Consider the following 14700-nt stretch of genomic DNA (forward strand, 5'->3'; position numbering starts at 1 on the left):
GCGGGGCTTCAATTGGGAAGCCCAAATGAAAAGGTAAAATATCAGAAATTGAAGGCTTTTTTATTTTAAACGATTCATATAAACATCCGTTAAATCATATCACATGCAAATCATCAAAATCTAAACAGTACATGGCTAAACAGTACATGGACGATCACGTACCACGTACGTCTCGCTTGCTCTCATGTCCCGATAATGATCCTTCCGCAGGTTCACCTATGGAAACCTTGTTACACTTTTTACTTCCTCGAGACAGTCAAGTTCGCTCATCTTTTCGGTGCACCGGCACGAGCCGAGAACGGCCCGTGCAGGGGCTGATCCGAGGATCTCATCAAACCGTCCGATCGGTAGTAGCGACGGGCGGTGTGTACAAAGGGCAGGGACTTAATCAACGCAGGCTGATGACTCGTGCTTACTGGGAATTCCTCGTTTGTGGGACACTGTCTCAAGCCCCAATCCCCATCATGGATGGGGCTCAGAGGTTTACCCGAGCCCGATGGCGAAGGGCAAGGTACACACTGGCCCGTCCAGTGTAGCGAGCGTGCGGCCCCGGACATCGAAGGGCATTAAACGTTCATTAAAGGATTACGAAACGAAAAACATTACGAAATTACGTTCACATCGTCACGTCAAACACTACCGTGAACACATACATCGTCACATCGTCACAATGAACGTTATGCGAACACGAATGTTATGTGGGAGTCCAAACCTGAGAATGCTGGAGACCAAAGCTGAAATTGGGAAAACTAAATGGCCTATTTTACTCCTGGAGATCCCAGGATTATCCACCCAAAATATTGTTGAGATCGGTTCAGCAGTTTTTACGGTACCTTCGAACAGACGGACATTTGGTGAATTATAGTAAGATAATGGCGTTTCCATGGGAGCAACGGTTTCTACAGGAAGTAAAACTATTATACACCACAAAGATGTATGCTTAGCTTTTTAAACAGTCGCTAATGCTCTTTACAACACTAAATGAAGAAATTTGGAGGAATCCCGACATCCGTGAAGTAAGGTTTACTTGCAGAACTGAGCGAAGATCTACTATACTCTATATAACCCACAAATGTTAGGTTAATAACATGGCCCTTTCTTCTGCTACCATAGCATTTTTCGTAGCGAACTTTTGAAACTCGCTCCTGCTCTTGCATACGAAACTTAAAGGGAGAAGCTCGGGTTGTGCTCCTTTACCAAGCAGCTAGCTAGCGCTTGCCAAGCCAGCCGTTCCTTAACGGTTTTGAATGGAGTGCTTGCTCAAATGCTTAAACCACTTGGTTATCTCTTCACAAGAAACTTGGTAAATGACACACACCCAATGTTCTTGAGACCCGCCCATAGATCGACTGTAATCTATGTTCCCCAAAGAGGAATGACCCTTCCTGCCCCTCCCGGAGTCTGCGGGTGTACTAGTAAGTTGAAATTGACAAAAGTATTTGTTCTCCACAATTCTTTATTTCACTGTTAATATTGCAGAACCTTTGTTTTGAATTCAGAACTTATTATATCCTTTTAAATCAGAAAATAAAAAGAAATGGCATTGACAAAATTATTGACACCCAAGACTTAATATTTGGTAGCACAGTCTTTGGACAAAATAACGTGCAGTGCAGTCAAGCACTTCCTATAGCATAGAATGAGCTTCCTCCACCTCTCCACTGGCAGTTTGGTCCACTCTTCTTGTGCAAACTGCTGCAGTTCTCCCAGAATTGAAGGTGACTTCTCCCATCTGCTGTTTTCAGATCTCCGCACAGGTGTTCAATGGGATTTAGATCTGGACTCATTGCTGGCCACTTCAGAATAGTCCAGCGTTTTGTCTTGAACCATTCCTGGGTGCTTTTTGAAGTGTGTTTGGGGTCACTGTCCTGCTGCAAGACCAATGACGTTCAACGGAGACCCAGCTTTCTGACACTGGGTTCAACATTGAGCTCCAAAATGTCTTGGTAATCTCCTGATTTCATGATGCCATGCACACATTCAAGACACCCAGTGCCAGAGCCAGCACAGCAACCCCAAAACATCACTGAACCTCCTCCATGTTTGACTATAGGGAAGGTGTTCTTTTCTTTGAAGGCTTCATTTTGTTTTCTGTAAACATAGAGATGTGCTTCACCAAAAACTCTAATGTGGTCTCATCTGTCCACAGGACATTCTCCCAGGATGATTGTGGCTTGTTCACTGTTCAGGTGTGTTTTGGCAAACTTCTGTCTGTCTCTCTCTGTCTCTCTCTGTCTCTCCTCAGCAGTGGAGTCCTCCTGGGTTTCCTACCATAGAACCCCCCCTTCATCGAGTTGGCGACGGATGGTGTGAGTTGAAACTGTCGTACCTTATGTCTGAAGTTCAGCTTGAATATGTTTGGCAGTTGATCGAGGTGCTTTCTCAACCATTCGAACAATCCTTCGCTGCAATCTTCAATCAAGTTTGCTCTTGCGGTCACGTCCAGGGAGGTTGGCTACAGTGCCATGGGCCTTAAACTTCCTGATAACATTGCGTATGGTGGACACAGGAACAACAAGGTCTCTGGAGATGGACTTGTAGCCTTGAGATTGCCCATGCTTGGCTACAATCCTGTCTGACCTCAGACAATTCTCCGGTTTTCTTTCTTTTCTCCATGCTCTTTGCGGTACACAGTGTCACAAAACACCAGAATGACTCCTTTTCTCTATTCAAACTGGTTGAATGAGTGACTTTTATATTGCAGGCACCTGCAACCCACCACAAGTGAGTTCAATTTCAAAGTAAAGGAAAATCACGTGCTTGAAATCTAATCGTTTCAAACAACTTCTAAAAGGTGCCAATAATATTGTCCGGGCCATTTTCGGATTTCTGTGTGGAATAAGCTCAGATTTCGTAATTTTTTCAGCTTTTTTGTTTTGTTCCACTGCAAACCAAAGAAATACATATGTGGACACCAAAATATTTTTTAATTTCAACAATTTTTTGGAAGAAATGGTGCATTATTTGAAAAAGGTGCAAGGATGCCAATATTTTTGGCCACGACTGTGTCCTTGGAATTCATGCGCAGATACAATCGTTCAGAGTTCCCGGTCTGTACCCTGGTTTAGAATAGGTACACCGTATCCCTGCAAGAAGCAGTAAGAGGCGGCTTTGAGGGTTGGCGTCAGGAAGGGCATCCGGCCATAAATACATTGCCTCAAAAAGAGAACCATGACAATTACAACTACATATGGGCAGGGTACAGCCCAAAGTGGAGATCGGTTTCTGAGGTTTGGGACATGGAATGTAGGGACAATGACAGGGAGATCAGGAGAAGTGGTGGAAGTATTGGTCAGAAGAAGAGTGGACACATGTTGTGTGCAAGAGACGAGATGGAAGGGAAGTGGTGTGAGAATGGTGAAGGGTAGGCAGGGACAGAAATACAAGTTTGTGTGGCAAGGGTGCCCGGAGGGCGTGGATGGTGTTAGTGTCCTGTTTTCTGAGGAGTTTGTAGACAGTGTGGTGAGTGTGACTAGAGTGAGTGATAGGTTCATGATGGTGAAAATGATGATTGGAAAGCGCTTGGTGAACGTCATCTCGGGATATGCTCCGCAGGTTGGTCGGAGCGATGAAGAGAAGGACAAGTTCTGGTGTGCGATAGTGAAGCTGATGGAAAACGTGAAAGATGAGGAAGTTGTTGTGGGAGGAGGAGACCTAAATGGACATGTGGGAAGGAGTATGGACGGTTTTGAGGGAGTTCATGGGGGTTATGCATATGGTGTGAGAAATGGAGAAGGTGAAAGGATTTTGGAGTTTGCTGATGGAGCTGATTTGTTGATTTGCAATACTCAGTTCCAGAAAGAGGATAATAAGCTTGTGGGGTGGATTGTTGACTTGATGTTGACAACAACCGTTGACTACCTGATGGTGCGTAGGCGAGATAGGGGGCACCTCCGGGACACAAAGGTGATCCCAGGGGAGGAGGCTGTTTCACAGCACCACTTGGTTGTCTGCGACATAAGGGTGAAAGCTGCGAGGAGAGCTCGGCAGGTGAAGTACCAACCGAGAATGAAGGTGTGGAGGATGAAAGAGGTGACAGTAAGGGAGGCATTAAAAGAGAGGCTGAGTAGGGCAGAGGATGATGTGGTTGAGCCTGAAAGTGGTTGGATGTCAATGAAAGATAGTCTGTTGGGAGCCGTTGGTGAGGTATGTGGATGGACAAATGGACCACCGAAGCACTCGGAAACACGGTGGTGGGATGATGAAGTTGGAACGAGGATTGACGAGAAGAGGAAGAAGTTCAAGGAGTGGCAGAAGGCGAAGGGTACGGGAGCAGAAAAAGCAGAGCATGAAAGTTATAAGGCAGCTAAGAAGGCTGTAAAGAAAGAGGTAGCAAAGGCGCATGAGGCATGTTGGAAAATGTTCGGAGAACGCTTGGATTCGGAAGACGGTTAGAGAGCGGTATATTCAGGATTGCAAAGCAGATAGCGAAAGAGAGGTGTGATGTGATGGGGGTGAGTTGCTTGAAGGATGAAGTGGGACAAATCGTTGTGGACCCAGATGGAATTAAAGGAAGATGGAAAAGATATATGGAAATGCTGTTGAATACAGAGAATGAATGGGATGGCAACATAGAGAGTAACCCAGTTTTAGGACCGGCAGAGAAGATAACAGAGAAGGAAGTTGAGGAAGCGATAAAAGCAATGGAGTAGAAAAGCGAGAGGGCCGACGGGAGTTGTGGGAGATATGTTGAAGGCAGCAGGAAGTTGGGGTGTGTAGAGAATGACAGAGATCTGTAATCTGGTGGTGAAACAAGGTGGCATTCCAGTGGATTGGGAACTGAGTACCCTCGTCCCTCTATACAAGGGGAACTATGACCCTCTGGAGTGTGGCTCGTACTGAGCGATAAAGTTATTTTGGAATGAAGGTATTGGAAAGGGTGTTGGAGAGGAGGATAAGGAAGAAGGTGAGGATCGACGAAATGCAGTTTGGATTTATGCCAGGAAGAGGCACGACAGACGCGTTCTTTATTGTGAGGCAGTTGCAGCAGAAGTACATGGAGAAGAGGAAGAAGTTGTTTCTTGGGTTTGTTGATCTGGAGAAAGCATTCGATAGGGTTCCACGCGAAGTATTGACATGGGCATTGATGAAGTTAGGAGTGGAGGAATGGTTGATCAGAGTAGTGATGGCAATGTACAAAAGAGCACGCACAGCTGTAAGGACGAAGGCCGGGAACAGTGGTGAGTTTGAGGTGAAGGTGGGAGTGCATCAGGGGTCGGTACCAAGTCCACTCCTATTTGTAGCTGTGATGGAGGTGCTGGCTCAGAACGTAAAGGAGGGTTTACCGTGGGAGTTGTTGTATGCAGATGATCTGGTGTTGATTGCGGAAAGTATGGATGGACTGAAGGAAAAGATGAACAAGTGGAAGGAATGTATGGAGACAAAAGGTCTGAAGGTGAATATCGGAAAGATGAAGGTGATGGCAAGTGGTAAAGCATGTGGTGAGGTGGAAAGAACTGGGAAGTGGCCATGTGCTGTGTGTGCAGGAAGGGTGTCGGAGTGCACTCCATTCAATGTACAAAGTGCGCTGAGTGGGTTCATTAAAAATGCAGTGGTCTGAGAGGGTCATTAACCAGTGTGGCAGCTACATTCAAATGTAAGGTGTGCACAGAGGGAGCTGCAGATGGAGGAAATGTTGAGTTGGATCTTGGAGACGGCGTGAAGCTGGAAGGTGTGAAAACATTTTGCTACCTCTGAGACATGCTGAATGGAGAAGGTGGATCAGACTCGGCAACGGTTGCTGGAGTGAGATGTGCATGGAAGAAGTTTTGGGAACTGAGTGGCGTGCTGACGAGGAGGGGAGTGTCGTTGAAGCTGAAGGGAAAGGTGTATGCTGCATGTGTGAGAAGTGTTATGATTTATGGGAGCGAGACATGGGTAATGAACGTAGAGCAGCAACGAAGGCTGGAAAGGGTGGAAATGCGAATGGTTCGGTGGATGTGCGGAGTATCGTTGAGAGAGAGGAAGACAAATGATGAATTGCGAAAGATGATGGGAATAGAGCCTGTGATGGATGCTGTGAAGAGAAACAGGTTGAGATGGTTTGGTCATGTGTTGAGGAAGGATGAAAGTGACTGGTTAAGAAGAGTGATGGAAATGAATGTAGAAGGAAGTAGAGGACGGGGAAGACCGAGAAAGACTTGGCTGAAGATGATGGAAGAAGAAATGCGGGCAAGGGGGTTAACAAGGAGAGATGCAGAAAATAGGGCAAAATGGAGAAGATTGTCATGGGGACCGCAAGGCTAACCCCCGCTCTTGCAGGGAAAATGACCTTAAAATGCATGTTGTTGTTCAGTATATCTTGAGTATATAATATAATAGTATAAAATATAATAGTATATATATATATCAGTATATAACTTCACACAGTATATCTTGAGAAAAAGGATATGGGTATTTATTGGAAGAAGAATAATCCTGAAGTTGTCCTGCCCTGAAAACATGAGTGGAAATTTTGACTGGTTGAGATGGCGTAAGAGTTTGGCCACATACTGCTCACTTGGGGTTTTTGGAAGTGCCAATAAGACAATTTGTGTTCCAGTGTTCAAATATTTGTCTGCAGCCTCCTCACTCTCTGCAGACCTGGACAAAATGACAGACTGGTCAAACAAGTGGAACATGCCTTTCAATCCTGACAAATCTAACACTCTTTCTATGTCTCTCCGAAAAGACTGACTGGACAACCCTCCCATCTACTTTCTCAACAATCCTCTCCAAGAAGTTCTGTCACTCAAGCTTTTTGGGTCTCACTATCTGCCATGATCTTTCCTGGGAAAATCACATTTCCAAGCTGGCCTCCAAAGCCAGTCGCCGACTGGGCATCCTCCGTCGTACGAGGTCCTTCCTTGGCACACCTGAGCTCCTCACCACATACAAGGCTTTCATCCGCAGCTCAATGGAATACTGGTCTCCCCTCTGGGCCGGTGCTCCGGCCTCACACCTAGCTCGGCTTCACGCTGTTGAAACCAAAGCTTTCAGAATCATTGGAATCTCCCGCGATGAAGCTAACTCCGAGGGCCTTTCATTTACTCAGCTCACCGCAGGCAGGTTTAGTGGTCTTTCTATCTTCCACCGACTCCTATCCGGCCTAGGTTCCCCAGCTCTGTCTGTGCTCTGTCCCCCAAATATTCCTACAGGTCGCACAAGATCTGCCAGCAACCCTTTTATGGTTAAACTGCCAAAATCTAGGCTCTCTGCTCACCTTCACTCTTTGATTCCCCTTTTCTCTCGCCCCTGGAACCAACTCCCTCACTCCCTTCAATCCCACTCCTCCCTGCAGATCTTCAAAACAGCTGTTCACCATCATCTCTCATCTTCCCCCATCCCCTTGATCTTTTCTTCCCCTGTTAATTTACCCCAGATGCACTTTCTCTGTGTGTGTGCAAAGCCAGGTGCCCCTGTGTCTCTCTGTCTCTGTGTGTGTGTGTCTATGTCTCTCTGTGTGTGTGTGTGTGTGTGTGTGTGTGTGTGTGTGTGTGTGTGTGTGTGTGTGTGTGTGTGTGTGTGTGTGTGTGTGTGTGTGTGTCTCTGTGCGTGTGTCTCTGTGCGTGCGTGTGTGTCTCTGTGCGTGCGCGTGTGTCTCTGTGCGTGTGCGTGTGTCTCTGTGCGTGTGCGTGTGTCTCTGTGCGTGTGCGTGTGTCTCTGTGTCTCTGTGCGTGTGCGTGTCTCTCTGTGTCTCTGTGCGCGTGCGTGTGCGTGTGTCTCTGTGTCTCTGTGTCTCTGTGCGCGTGTCTCTGTGTCTCTGTGCATGTGTGTATCTCTGTGTCTCTGTGCATGTGTGTATCTCTGTGTCTCTGTGCATGTGTGTCTCTGTGTCTCTGTGCATGTGTGTCTCTGTGTCTCTGTGTCTCTGTGCATGTGTGTCTCTGTGTCTCTGTGCATGTGTGTCTCTGTGTCTCTGTGCATGTGTGTCTCTGTGTCTCTGTGCATGTGTGTCTCTGTGTCTCTGTGCATGTGTGTCTCTGTGTCTCTGTGCATGTGTGTCTCTGTGTCTCTGTGCATGTGTGTCTCTGTGTCTCTGTGCATGTGTGTCTCTGTGTCTCTGTGTCTCTGTGCATGTGTGTCTCTGTGTCTCTGTGTCTCTGTGTCTCTGTGCATGTGTGTCTCTGTCTCTGTGCATGTGTGTCTCTGTGTCTCTGTGCATGTGTGTCTCTGTGTCTCTGTGCATGTGTGTCTCTGTGTCTCTGTGCATGTGTGTCTCTGTGTCTCTGTGCATGTGTGTCTCTGTGTCTCTGTGCATGTGTGTCTCTGTGTCTCTGTGCATGTGTGTCTCTGTGTTTCTGTGCATGTGTGTCTCTGTGTCTCTGTGTCTCTGTGCATGTGTGTCTCTGTGTCTCTGTGCATGTGTGTCTCTGTGTCTCTGTGCATGTGTGTCTCTGTGTCTCTGTGCATGTGTGTCTCTGTGTCTCTGTGCATGTGTGTCTCTGTGTCTCTGTGCATGTGTGTCTCTGTGTCTCTGTGCATGTGTGTCTCTGTGTCTCTGTGCATGTGTGTCTCTGTGTCTCTGTGCATGTGTGTCTCTGTGTCTCTGTGCATGTGTGTCTGTGTGTCTCTGTGCATGTGTGTCTCTGTGTCTCTGTGTCTCTGTGTCTCTGTGTCTCTGTGTCTCTGTGTGTCTGTGTGTCTGTGTCTATGTGTGTCTGTGTCTATGTGCGTCTGTGTCTATGTGTCTCTGTGTCTATGTGTGTCTGTGTCTCTGTGTCTCTGTGTGTCTGTGTCTCTGTGTGTCTGTGTGTCTGTGTCTCTGTGTCTCTGTGTGTCTGTGTGTCTGTGTCTCTGTGTCTCTGTGTCTCTGTGCATGTGTGTCTCTGTGTCTCTGTGCATGTGTGTCTCTGTGTCTCTGTGTCTCTGTACATGTGTCTCTGTGTCTCTGTGCCTGTGTGTCTCTGTGCATGTGTCTCTCTGTGCATGTGTGTCTCTGTGCATGTGTGTCTCTGTGCATGTGTGTCTCTGTGCATGTGTGTCTCTGTGCATGTGTGTCTCTGTGCATGTGTGTCTCTGTGCATGTGTGTCTCTGTGCATGTGTGTCTCTGTGCATGTGTGTCTCTGTGCATGTGTGTCTCTGTGCATGTGTGTCTCTGTGCATGTGTGTCTCTGTGCATGTGTGTCTCTGTGCATGTGTGTCTCTGTGCATGTGTGTCTCTGTGCATGTGTGTCTCTGTGCATGTGTGTCTCTGTGCATGTGTGTCTCTGTGCATGTGTGTCTCTGTGCATGTGTGTCTCTGTGCATGTGTGTCTCTGTGCATGTGTGTCTCTGTGCATGTGTGTCTCTGTGTCTCTGTGCATGTGTGTCTCTGTGTCTCTGTGCATGTGTGTCTCTGTGTCTCTGTGCATGTGTGTCTCTGTGTCTCTGTGCATGTGTGTCTCTGTGTCTCTGTGCATGTGTGTCTCTGTGTCTCTGTGCATGTGTGTCTCTGTGTCTCTGTGCATGTGTGTCTCTGTGTCTCTGTGCATGTGTGTCTCTGTGTCTCTGTGCATGTGTGTCTCTGTGTCTCTGTGCATTGTGTCTCTGTGTCTCTGTGCATTGTGTCTCTGTGCATTGTGTCTCTGTGTCTCTGTGTCTCTGTGCATTGTGTCTCTGTGTCTCTGTGTCTGTGTGTGTGTGTCTCTGTGTCTCTGTGTCTCTGTGTCTGTGTGTCTGTGTGTGTGTGTCTCTGTGCATGTGTGTCTCTGTGCATGTGTGTCTCTGTGCATGTGTGTCTCTGTGCATGTGTGTCTCTGTGCATGTGTGTCTCTGTGCATGTGTGTCTCTGTGTCTCTGTGCATGTGTGTCTCTGTGTCTCTGTGCATGTGTGTCTCTGTGTCTCTGTGCATGTGTGTCTCTGTGCATGTGTGTCTCTGTGTCTCTGTGCATGTGTGTCTCTGTGTCTCTGTGCATGTGTGTCTCTGTGTCTCTGTGTCTCTGTGCATGTGTGTCTCTGTGTCTCTGTGTCTCTGTGCATGTGTGTCTCTGTGTCTCTGTGCATGTGTGTCTCTGTGTCTCTGTGCATGTGTGTCTCTGTGTCTCTGTGCATGTGTGTCTCTGTGTCTCTGTGCATGTGTGCATGTGTGTCTCTGTGTCTCTGTGCATGTGTGTCTCTGTGTCTCTGTGCATGTGTGTCTCTGTGTCTCTGTGCATGTGTGTCTCTGTGTCTCTGTGCATGTGTGTCTGTGTGTCTCTCTGTCTCTCGGTGTGTCTGTGTCTCTCTGTCTCTCGGTGTGTCTGTCTGTCTCTCTATCTCTCTCTCGGTGTGTCTGTCTGTCTCTCTGTCTGTCTCTCGGTGTGTCTGTCTGTCTCTCTGTCTGTCTCTCGGTGTGTCTGTCTGTCTCTCTGTCTGTCTCTCGGTGTGTCTGTCTGTCTCTCGGTGTGTCTGTCTGTCTCTCAGTGTGTCTGTCTGTCTCTCAGTGTGTCTGTCTGTCTCTCAGTGTGTCTGTCTGTCTCTCAGTGTGTCTGTCTGTCTCTCAGTGTGTCTGTCTGTCTCTCAGTGTGTCTGTCTGTCTCTCTGTGTGTCTGTCTGTCTCTCTGTGTGTCTGTCTGTCTCTCAGTGTGTCTGTCTGTCTCTCAGTGTGTCTGTCTGTCTCTCAGTGTGTCTGTCTGTCTCTCAGTGTGTCTGTCTGTCTCTCAGTGTGTCTGTCTGTCTCTCAGTGTGTCTGTCTGTCTCTCAGTGTGTCTGTCTGTCTCTCAGTGTGTCTGTCTGTCTCTCAGTGTGTCTGTCTGTCTCTCAGTGTGTCTGTCTGTCTCTCAGTGTGTCTGTCTGTCTCTCAGTGTGTCTGTCTGTCTCTCAGTGTGTCTGTCTGTCTCTCAGTGTGTCTGTCTGTCTCTCAGTGTGTCTGTCTGACTCTCAGTGTGTCTGTCTGACTCTCAGTGTGTCTGTCTGTCTCTCAGTGTGTCTGTCTGTCTCTCAGTGTGTCTGTCTGTCTCTCTGTCTCTCGGTGTGTCTGTCTGTCTCTCTGTCTCTCGGTGTGTCTGTCTGTCTCTCTGTCTCGGTGTGTCTGTCTGTCTCTCTGTGTGTCTGTCTGTCTCTCTGTGTGTCTGTCTGTCTCTCTGTGTGTCTGTCTGTCTCTCTGTCTGTCTCTCTGTCTGTCTCTGTCTCTCGGTGTGTCTGTCTGTCTCTCGGTGTGTCTGTCTGTCTCTCGGTGTGTCTGTCTGTCTCTGTCTCTCGGTGTGTCTGTCTGTCTCTGTCTCTCGGTGTGTCTGTCTGTCTCTGTCTCTCGGTGTGTCTGTCTGTCTCTCTGTGTGTCTGTCTGTCTCTCTGTGTGTCTGTCTGTCTCTCTGTGTGTCTGTCTGTCTCTCTGTGTGTCTGTCTGTCTCTCTGTGTGTCTGTCTGTCTCTCTGTGTGTCTGTCTGTCTCTCTGTGTGTCTGTCTGTCTCTCTGTGTGTCTGTCTGTCTCTCTGTGTGTCTGTCTGTCTCTCTGTCTGTCTCTGTCTCTCGGTGTGTCTGTCTGTCTCTGTCTCTCGGTGTGTCTGTCTGTCTCTGTCTCTCGGTGTGTCTGTCTGTCTCTCTGTGTGTCTGTCTGTCTCTCTGTGTGTCTGTCTGTCTCTCTGTGTGTCTGTCTGTCTCTCTGTGTGTCTGTCTGTCTCTCTGTGTGTCTGTCTGTCTCTCTGTGTGTCTGTCTGTCTCTCTGTCTGTCTCTGTCTCTCGGTGTGTCTGTCTGTCTCTGTCTCTCGGTGTGTCTGTCTGTCTCTGTCTCTCGGTGTGTCTGTCTGTCTCTCGGTGTGTCTGTCTGTCTCTCTGTCTCTCGGTGTGTCTGTCTGTCTCTCTGTCTCTCGGTGTGTCTGTCTGTCTCTCTGTCTCTCGGTGTGTCTGTCTGTCTCTCTGTGTGTCTGTCTGTCTCTCTGTGTGTCTGTCTGTCTCTCTGTGTGTCTGTCTGTCTCTCTGTGTGTCTGTCTGTCTCTCTGTGTGTCTGTCTGTCTCTCTGTGTGTCTGTCTGTCTCTCTGTGTGTCTGTCTGTCTCTCTGTGTGTCTGTCTGTCTCTCTGTGTGTCTGTCTGTCTCTCTGTGTGTCTGTCTGTCTCTCTGTGTGTCTGTCTGTCTCTCTGTGTGTCTGTCTGTCTCTCTGTGTGTCTGTCTGTCTCTCTGTGTGTCTGTCTGTCTCTCTGTGTGTCTGTCTGTCTCTCTGTGTGTCTGTCTGTCTCTCTGTGTGTCTGTCTGTCTCTCTGTGTGTCTGTCTGTCTCTCTGTGTGTCTGTCTGTCTCTCTGTGTGTCTGTCTGTCTCTCTGTGTGTCTGTCTGTCTCTCTGTGTGTCTGTCTGTCTCTCTGTGTGTCTGTCTGTCTCTCTGTGTGTCTGTCTGTCTCTCTGTGTGTCTGTCTGTCTCTCTGTGTGTCTGTCTGTCTCTCTGTGTGTCTGTCTGTCTCTCTGTGTGTCTGTCTGTCTCTCGGTGTGTCTGTCTGTCTCTGTCTCTCGGTGTGTCTGTCTGTCTCTGTCTCTCGGTGTGTCTGTCTGTCTCTGTCTCTCGGTGTGTCTGTCTGTCTCTGTCTCTCGGTGTGTCTGTCTGTCTCTGTCTCTCGGTGTGTCTGTCTGTCTCTGTCTCTCGGTGTGTCTGTCTGTCTCTGTCTCTCGGTGTGTCTGTCTGTCTCTGTCTCTCGGTGTGTCTGTCTGTCTCTGTCTCTCGGTGTGTCTGTCTGTCTCTCTCTCAGTCTCTCGGTGTGTCTGTCTGTCTCTCTCTCAGTCTCTCGGTGTGTCTGTCTGTCTCTCTCTCAGTCTCTCGGTGTGTCTGTCTGTCTCTCTCTGTCTCTCGGTGTGTCTGTCTGTCTCTCTCTCAGTCTCTCGGTGTGTCTGTCTGTCTCTCTGTCTGTCTCTCGGTGTGTCTGTCTGTCTCTGTGTGTCTGCCTGTCTCTCTGTCTCTCGGTGTGTCTGCCTGTCTCTGTCTCTCGGTGTGTCTGCCTGTCTCTGTCTCTCGGTGTGTCTGCCTGTCTCTGTCTCTCGGTGTGTCTGCCTGTCTCTGTCTCTCGGTGTGTCTGCCTGTCTCTCTGTCTCTCGGTGTGTCTGCCTGTCTCTCTGTCTCTCGGTGTGTCTGCCTGTCTCTCGGTGTGTCCGCCTGTCTCTCGGTGTGTCTGCCTGTCGCTCTGTCTCGGTGTGTCTGCCTGTCTCTGTCTCTCGGTGTGTCTGCCTGTCTCTCTGTCTCTCGGCGTGTCTGCCTGTCTCTGTCTCTCGGTGTGTCTGCCTGTCTCTGTCTCTCGGTGTGTCTGCCTGTCTCTGTCTCTCGGTGTGTCTGCCTGTCTCTCTGTCTCTCGGTGTGTCTGCCTGTCTCTGTCTCTCGGTGTGTCTGCCTGTCTCTGTCTCTCGGTGTGTCTGCCTGTCTCTCTGTCTCTCGGTGTGTCTGCCTGTCTCTGTCTCTCGGTGTGTCTGCCTGTCTCTCTGTCTCTCGGTGTGTCTGCCTGTCTCTCTGTCTCTCGGTGTGTCTGCCTGTCTCTCTGTCTCTCGGTGTGTCTGCCTGTCTCTCTGTCTCTCGGTGTGTCTGCCTGTCTCTGTCTCTCGGTGTGTCTGCCTGTCTCTCTGTCTCGGTGTGTCTGCCTGTCTCGGTGTGTCTGCCTGTCTCTGTCTCTCGGTGTGTCTGCCTGTCTCTGTCTCTCGGTGTGTCTGCCTGTCTCTGTCTCTCGGTGTGTCTGCCTGTCTCTGTCTCTCGGTGTGTCTGCCTGTCTCTGTCTCTCGGTGTGTCTGCCTGTCTCTCTGTCTCGGTGTGTCTGCCTGTCTCGGTGTGTCTGCCTGTCTCTGTCTCTCGGTGTGTCTGCCTGTCTCTGTCTCTCGGTGTGTCTGCCTGTCTCTGTCTCTCGGTGTGTCTGCCTGTCTCTGTCTCTCGGTGTGTCTGCCTGTCTGTCTCTCGGTGTGTCTGCCTGTCTGTCTCTCGGTGTGTCTGCCTGTCTCTCTGTCTCTCGGTGTGTCTGCCTGTCTCTGTCTCTCGGTGTGTCTGCCTGTCTCTCGGTGTGTCTGCCTGTCTCTCGGTGTGTCTGCCTGTCTCTCGGTGTGTCTGCCTGTCTCTCGGTGTGTCTGCCTGTCTCTCGGTGTGTCTGCCTGTCTCTCGGTGTGTCTGCCTGTCTCTCGGTGTGTCTGCCTGTCTCTCTGTCTCTTGGTGTGTCTGCCTGTCTCTCTGTCTCTCGGTGTGTCTGCCTGTCTCTCTGTCTCTCGGTGTGTCTGCCTGTCTCTCTGTCTCTCGGTGTGTCTGCTTGTCTCTCTGTCTCTGTGTGTGTCTGTCTCCATCATCTGTCTCTGTCGCGGCCCTGACTTTGTGAAGGCGGGGTTGACCATCTTGGATATGGGGGATCTCTTGGTCGCTCCTCGTTGTGCTGCGGGGCTTGTTCGAGAGAAATGCCTGGGGCTTTCCAACAACAACAACACCTTAATTAACACGTTAAATTAGTTATTCATGCCTATTGTATGTGTCCTTCATGACATCCTTAAAAACAGTAAGTTTCCTGTTTGGAATGACTTTCAATTTTGTCTGACTGCCAGACAGGGAGACAGAGTAAAAAATATTATGTCGCTCCTCTCTGTGCACATGCGATCAGCACAAATTCAGAGCCAAAGTGCTGCTAAACTGCAGGTTCATGTTCCCATTAATGTTAAAAATATACAATTCAAATAAAGCAGTTCCTCAATCATAAACCGACAGTTATGTAATTGCTTAACCCCGCTTTGCACTCTGCGCGCGTATCTGCGACGTCTACAACCGCTTATGGACCATAAAGATTACGGAACATCAAAATTCCACCGTTATCGAACA

General features: G+C 48.9%; 1 protein-coding gene across 6 annotated transcripts in view; it reads right to left on the reverse strand.

The window, feature by feature from the left end:
- The window catches only part of LOC137416052 (uncharacterized), a 97704-nt gene that overhangs the window by 48290 nt on the left and 34714 nt on the right, over window positions 1–14700 (reverse strand). The gene's annotated exons all lie outside the window — the stretch shown is intronic.

This window comes from Myxine glutinosa, chromosome 1 (assembly GCF_964187855.1).
Source record: "Myxine glutinosa chromosome 1, kmMyxGlut1.1, whole genome shotgun sequence".
NCBI lineage: Eukaryota > Metazoa > Chordata > Myxini > Myxiniformes > Myxinidae > Myxine > Myxine glutinosa.